Genomic DNA, 6,980 nt, shown 5'->3' with positions numbered 1-6,980 from the left:
TTGAGGTTCATGAGTTCTTCTTGATTCTACCTTAACTCTTGAAGTATATTTTGATTTTTAGTTGTGTTGTGAGCATTTGGTCATGAATTAAAATGAAGGAAATGGTTGTTGTTTCATGTTCTTTTGATGAAAAATGGAAGATATGTAAAGTTGAGCCAAACAAATGAGCATGCATGTGCCTTAGATGTTAAAGGGAAAAATCAGTTAACATGTTGTGCTTTAAAATGATGAAATGGAGATTATACTTAAGTAAAATCATAGATATGTGATGATTGATTGGTGATATACATGTTTAAATAACAAGCATGCAAGTTAGGTGTGAAAGAGTGATTTGGTAATAAATCTGCTTGGGACAGCAGCAGTAACGTGACTTTGGAAAATCACCATAAATTGTGGGAGATGAATTAGAAGCTGAATAAATTATGTAATTAAAGATTAATGAGTCTAGTTTCAAATGGAATAAACGAGAACATATTTTAAATTCTGTACAATGAGAAATTTGATTCGTAATGAAGAGTGGTCAGATTAGTCAAACAGTGAAACATGGGAAACTTTAAGAAAAATCTGGTATTGATTGGCCATACCAAAAATTCTGAAAATTTTATGGATAAAAGATATATGAGTCTATTTTCAGGGAAAATTAACGGCACTTGATTTGGAGTTTCGTAGCTCCAGTTATAAATGATTTAGTGACTGTTGCTCAGAAAGACAGCTTGCAGTGAAATTATGATTATGTGGTAAACATTGACAAAATTTGTTAATGAGTTGCTTATTGATTTCTTATAAGCTTACTATGATCTGTAGGTGTGGTTGACTGAATATTGTAAGGGGTTAATACGTAGTTCGTATTTGAATAGTTAGATTAACGTGTTAGTAATCCAATTGTAGGCAGTTCGTGTGTGGATCTCACAAGATATCGTCGCAAAGTGTGTGTAACTAACACCTCTTTCTTAGTCTAGATCGGTAAAAGCGAAAAGCGAAATGCCAAAATCGGTATTTTGTAGATTTGCGAGTGTGCAAATGCTCGTGAGGTAAATCGATTAATGTTTTTGGTAAGCTGCAATGTTTGGACAGCAAAGTGCATGATTTTTGTGCCCTCGATATTTTTTGGGCTTAATAGGCCAAAATTGGAATGATGGGCCAACGGCCCAATTCGGTAAGAACCCTCGGTAGTGATTATGTTAGTACGTGAAAGGTAGGAATATGCATGAAAACCCTAAAATGGATAAATTACTGAAATACCTTTAAAAGTGGAAATTTTACAGTTTTACCCCTAGGAGATAAATTACCGAAATACCCCTAGGGTTAAATTTACCTAAATGCATGTTTGATGTTGTTATTTCTTGCATGCCATGTTGTTATTATCGATGCATGGATGGGATATTGACGGAGGAAGTACTGAAAGTGGCTTGTCCACGATCTTGGAGGCTTTGCCTCAATTTATTGATAATCGAGCAAAGGCCGCAAATGTGGAGTGTTAAATTTGGGTGGGTTGAGCTATTCCCACATGGAGTGTATGGGTGGTAGGGTGGAGTGTAGTGGTTGGTGGGTTGAGTAGTCTCCCCAAATGGGGTTGCATATGTTATTGATGTTGCATGTATTTTGAAATGGGCCTATGGGCCATACTGTTATCTGAATAAGGGGCTAAGGCCCGTTTATTGTAATCTGAAAAGGGCTCGCCCAAGACCACTGTTACCCAAATGGGCTTGCATATGTTATTGATGTTGCGTGTATTTTGAAATGGGCCTATGGGCCATATCATTATCTGAATAAGGGCTAAGGCCCGTTTATTGTAATTTGAAAGGGCTCGCCCAAGACCATATTACTGAATGGGCTTAGGCCCAATAGGCTTGAGTGACTTGGGCTTTGAAGGGTTTTCCTTACACACCGAGTTTCCCCAAACTCACCCTTTTATTTTCATCCACGCAGAAATCCCCAACCATAGTGGGCTTGGAGTTGTGAGGGAATTGAGTGGCCACCCGCTCGAAAGTTTGATTTTCTTCCGTGAATGGACATCCTTTTATTTATATTTGAAGTTTTGGGCTTTTAAATGTAATAAGGCCGCTTAATTAGTTTTGATGGTTTTAATATGTATTACTAAGATAGGTAATACTTATATTTAATCGTTGAAACCGGATAGCTTTAGTAGCGTTTTCAAAAACAACAGTTGATTTCAAAATAACACGACAACAAGCAAAGCTTCCGCAATGAAAGTATTTTTCCAAAATTAATCACTTTTCCTAAAATGACTTAATCAAATCGGTTTTCTAGAAATATCCATGACGTTAAGGTGTGGCAATGGCGGTATGCATGTCTAGGATTGGATCCGAAGGAGCTTGGTACTTAAGCGATCCGATGGACTCACCACCTCTTTCCGGTTTCCTACCGGTGCATAGCTTCCATTCACTTTAACCCTTAATGAATTAATCTTTTGAACATCAAGTACGATTTTCTGGACTTAGAAAGGAATTTTTTTTTTTTACGTTTTTGATGTGGCATGCCGGATCCGGCCATAACTTCTGGGCCGGGTTTGGGGTGCTACATCCTCGTACATAACCGACTCCCGAATCTGTTTTCTCGAATTTCGTAAACCATAATTAATGTTTTAAAACAAAACATTTTATAAGGTGATCCAATCACAGCTAAAAAGATTGGTGGCGACTCCCGTTTTCGTTTTTCTTAAAGTCGATTCCCATTTTCAAAAACTTGATTTAAAAAATGGTTTCGACAAGGACCTTTGATGTCGAATGAGTCATATCTCATGGGACCAACCGAAGTACAAAATCGATACTTAATAGACAAAACTTTCATTGGTGTTGTTCCGAAGATTTTACGCCTAATTCTTTTACAAAGTTCTGTGAAATCTATGTTCTGGTTAAAAACCAGTCGTGTTGTGCTCTCCGATAAGAAAACAACGCCGTTCTCGGTGTCACGGACCTCGCCATCATAGTAAATAACAGCACTAATATGTTCACTCATCCTCAGTTTCTCTTGCTGTAACTTATGCAACCTGAGAATGAAGTTTGGCTCATTTATAGTCTAAGGCTTTTTCAGATACCACTGTAGCAAAAGAGCGTCTACGTGGGAGCTTTTTTCTGTAATTTTGCTGAAAGTGCATCCTTCTTGAAGCGTTTTTGACACTATTTGTTCAGAAACATCTTCTCAAAATTATTTTATCAGATACCACTGTAGCACAAGAGCGTCTACGTGGAAGCTTTTTTTTCCCGAAATTTTGCTGAAAGTGCATCCTTCTTGAAGCGTTTTTGACATTATTTGTTCAGAAACATCTTCTCAAAATTATTTTATCAGATACCACTGTAGCAAAAGAGCGTCCACGTGGGAGCTTTTTTCCGTAATTAATAGTTAATTTAATTAATAAACCCTAAAAAAATCCTAAACCCTGATTTAATTAATTTTTTAATTTTCATAGTTAATTTAATTAATTAACCCTTAACTCTAATTAAATTAATTTTTCCCTTAAAAAACACTAAAAACCCTAAACCACCAAAAAACCCTAAGTCATTAAAAACCCTAAACCATTAAACCCTAGTTTAATTTATTTTTTCTTATTTTCATAGTTAATTTAATTAATTAACCCTCAACTCTAATTAAATTAATTTTTCCCTTAAAAAACACTAAAAACCCTAAACGACTAAGCCCTAGTTTAATTTGTTTTTTCTTATTTTCATAGTTAATTTAATTAATTTACCCTCAACTCTAAGTGTTCATTAGTTTTCCCTTAAAAAGCACTAAAATCCCTAAACCACTAAAACCCTAACCCTAAAACAATCAAAAACCCTAACCTAAAAACCCTAAACCCTAATTTAATTGATTTTTTCTTATCTTCATAGTTAATTTAATTAATTAACCCTCAACTCTAAGTGTTCATTAATTTCTCCCTTAAAAAACCTTAAAACCTTAAAACCCTAAACCACTAAAACCCTAACCCTAAAACAATCAGAAACCTTAATCTTAAAAAACCTAAAACCCTAATTTAATTTTTTTATTCTCATAGTTAATTTAATTAATTAACCCTCAACTCTAAGTGTTCATTAATTTCTCCTTTAAAAAACCCTAAAACCCTAAACCACTAAAAACCTAACCTTAAAAAACTTGAAACCCTAATTTAATTTATTTATTTTATTCTCATAGTTAATTTAATTAATTAACCCTCAACTCTAAGTGTTCATTAATTTTTCCCTTAAAAAACACTAAAAACCCTAAACCATTAAAAACCCTAAACAACCCTAAACCCTAAACTCACTAAAAACCCTAAACTTAAAAAAACCTTACTTAAACCCTAAAAAACCGGGCAAAATGCATCCCTAGGGACGGGTTTTGCTGACGTGTACAGCGACTTCACGCTGACGTGGAAGCGCTTTTGGGAAAAATAGTCCTTTTCCGAAAATAATAAAAAAATCGGTCCATTTCGATAATTAACGAAAAAAGGACTTTTTTTTAGTAAATTGCCCTTTTCTATTACTTCAGCGGATTTTTCACAAGTAGGTTTTTTTTCTTTCTAATTTTATATTTCATATGCATACTTAATGATCTATATAGTATACCATTACATGTTATCTTTATTTTCTATTTTTTCTCTCTTGTCTTTTTGGTATATTAATTCAGAATTCAATTTTATTATAATCTTTATGAATATTTACGAGCAAAAAAAAAAAAAAATTAAGATTTAGGTTTAGCTCACTTATTTAATCATAATTTTTTTTCATAATTTACCTTTAAATTATTTACAGGTTTGCTCAGAGGATTCCTTGGAATATTTTTTTACGTTCCTTTGATTCAACCTTTAGCTAAAATAAAAAGTGATTCAAGTATTTTTAAATTTATTCCAAAAACAAGTTTGTATATACTTAATTTTATATATGCATTATTATATTTAGAAATATATATATGCAAGACAAATTTGAAACAATATCGCTTTCAGTTCAAAATTAACAATTAAATTTTTATTAAATATTTAATCCAAATATTTGTTAAGAATAAAGTTTATTATGAAAATCAAATACATGAATATTATCTTTTATTTAATAAGGGTAAATTCTTAAATTATCGTTACATTTCTAAGAAAGTACTTAGTGAACCAAATATGATGATACAACTTTCTTGAGATTTAAATCAAATACCTTCCAATGTATGTCAAATGTTGTAAAGTAAGACTCTTGGTAATCATATTTCCAGCTATCACATTCTAAGGAATCACATTTCATTAGAATCATAATATGGGAAAACACCAGACGCTACCTAAGATGAACCATCCAATATGAAATTAACATTTTTATTAAATTGGCAATAAATATATTAGAAATTATAAATAATATTATTTGTCATATTGAAAGCCTCAAACCTTTTAGATACATAAGGATGAAATCAATGGTATAAAAGTTTTAATAATTATTTTTATGAATAATAATGAACATAATTTAAATTTTTGACTTCATAATATGAGTAGAAAATCGAAAGGACGATATATGACAAGTAATAAATATATGAACCACTATATTACAATTTTTTACCTCGATATAAATAACTAATATTTACTTTTGCATCTTACACAATAATTTCAATTTGCAATTTTTTGTTGCTATAATTACATATAATGGTAGATAAGTTATATTCTAAAAAGTAAGTTAGGGTATGCAATACAAACAAGAAGTAATGATATTGTTTTTGTAATTATGAATCAAATATTATGCAATAAATGCATATTACATATTGTAATTGTTTTTCTCAAATAAATTGTTGAAGCTGAATCTTCAAAAAGAAAGATATAATCTACTTTGATTTAGTATAAGAAAATGGTTATATCTCAAATTTCTTTTAACAATGTTAAGAAAATACCATCTTTCATATCCAAATAAGACATACGCAAGTTTCCACCGTTATATGTCCTTTTAGTAGTGCATATATTTAATTTCGTAAATTTACTAATTAAATATAGTCACTATTTATAATATCAAGGAATATAAAATTCAACTGTATAAGATATGGCAAGATCAATTTTCTTTTAAGAAAAAATAATGTAATTGTTACGACATCAAGATACCTTTATAAACATCATTTGGATATGTTGATGCCAATAATCTTGATTATAAGAACCAATTCGAAATTATTTAGATGACAAATATTTGACATTAGTAATTATAATTAGTTTGTTTTTAATTTTAACATGTATTAATTTGAATCCGTATCAAACGAATGTTTGGCAAAACTTTAATCACCTTTCTGTATAAGCCAATGCAAAGTTAATTTTTATTTTTTTACCATTTCCTACCAGTTATAATTTCAATTAGATCACTCATTAAGTAGCATATTTTATTACAATACACATTTTTGAATTTCATTACCCTCCATCATATTAATATCAAATTTCAAAAATGTTAATTGTGAATTTCTACAATTATCGCCCGTAATATTTATATTTCCATAATTAAATGTTTTAATTAAAATCACTATTTGAAATCAATATTTATTTACCATCCATCAACCATAACCGGTACGTTCAACATTATAATCTTTTCTAATGGAAATTGAAAACGGCCGCCAAATTAAGTGAATGAAGTTTGTAATTTTTTGTTTTTGAGAAATTTTCATATTAGGTATTTCGACTTTTGTTGGCCATATAATTTAACTCTAATTCGTTTTAAATATTTTCAATTAAAAGTAAAGTTTGTCTTCTTAATTTATCATTTAATTATTATAAAGTTCATAGTAATTATCTAATTTCAATTCATTATTAAGATTATAATTATAATAAAATTTTACTTATAATAATTTTTAAAAATGCAAACTTTTATTTTTCATTGAAATACTTTTTAAGCTTAGTAAAAAAATTTTTACTTAAAATAATTTTTAAACTAATTAATTTTTAAAAAATATTAACTAATAAAATTATAAATTTTATATAGAAATAATAATAAATTATTTATACAATTATTCAAAATTTAAACAATAACTATACAATA

Source organism: Gossypium arboreum, chromosome 5, assembly GCF_025698485.1.
Source record: "Gossypium arboreum isolate Shixiya-1 chromosome 5, ASM2569848v2, whole genome shotgun sequence".
Taxonomy (NCBI): Eukaryota; Viridiplantae; Streptophyta; class Magnoliopsida; order Malvales; family Malvaceae; genus Gossypium; species Gossypium arboreum.
Note: the sequence above shows the minus strand (reverse complement) of the source record.